Source organism: Heptranchias perlo, unplaced genomic scaffold (assembly GCF_035084215.1).
Source record: "Heptranchias perlo isolate sHepPer1 unplaced genomic scaffold, sHepPer1.hap1 HAP1_SCAFFOLD_1266, whole genome shotgun sequence".
Taxonomy (NCBI): Eukaryota; Metazoa; Chordata; class Chondrichthyes; order Hexanchiformes; family Hexanchidae; genus Heptranchias; species Heptranchias perlo.
Genome location: NW_027138501.1, coordinates 20001 through 21078, shown reverse-complemented (window position 1 = coordinate 21078; position 1078 = coordinate 20001).

The following is a 1078-nucleotide window of genomic DNA, read 5'->3' as shown; positions in this document are numbered from 1 at the left end:
ACAATGTGCGGCGATGAAGTCCTAAGGTGGAAAAGTTACCCAGAAGGCAGGGAAATGATCAAACGAAAGCAGCCAAAAAATTATTAAAAGAGGGGAACTGATGAACCAAAAGATGAGAAACGGCCCGCAGAGACTAAGTCCAAAACGGGAACTGGTGAACCGGAAATGATTAACCAAAAACTAAGTCCGAAGAGGGAACTGGTAAACCAGAACTGAGTAACCCGATTTTTAAAATTAATTATAAATGGGGAAACGATTGAGCAAAAGGCGGAAATTAAGTCACAGGGACCAGGTCCGAAAGGGCAAGAGGTTACCCCGTAGGGGGCATTCGTCAACTCAATCTGAAAATTTTGGAGGCAAATCTGACCAAAATGCGGAAATCGGACCACACCGCGAGGGGCGCCATTCGACGGGGCAGGGGTAGACGCGTCGAACGGTGCCTGAAGGTCCCGGCTGCGACACGTGAGTCCGGAGATATGGCCAGTCAAAGTCTGATGGGAGGTACCGAAGCCGAAAAATCGAAACGCGTTTGCGGCGATTCGGTGTCAGAAAGTCGGTCACGAATTCAAATTCGTCCCGCTGATTCGCCAATTGCCAGCCGGTTCCGGGGGGATTGGCGGGGTACCTGCAGGATAGTAAGAGGTGGCATGTCGAGACTTAGCCTGTTTACCAGACTTGTGTCCAGCGCCTCCAGGTCTGCAGAGACCGACCCGGGCTGCCGCCCAACCGACTTTTAAGCCTTTTGGGAGTGGGAATTTTTCCCATTTTTCCCCATTTTTCGGGTTTTTTGGTCGGGCTTGAAAACGGCGGCCCCGAGGCCTCCCGGGGCTGGCGGGCTTCGGCTCCCTTGCGAGAGGGTCCGAATTCCACCCGTTTAAGCCCAGAAAGGAGTTCGGAAGTCAGTCGGTCGAGGGAACCCCTTCGGAAGTCCGACGGGGATGGATTCGGCCGGCGTTTCGGATCTCCGGTCAGAGGATTCCCCCCCTGGGCGGGGGGGTGCGAGTAGCTGCCGGCAAACGGTCCCTTGCACTTGTGGCACAAAAAGTCCGAGCACAGGTTAATGAGTTGGCCGCGGAAG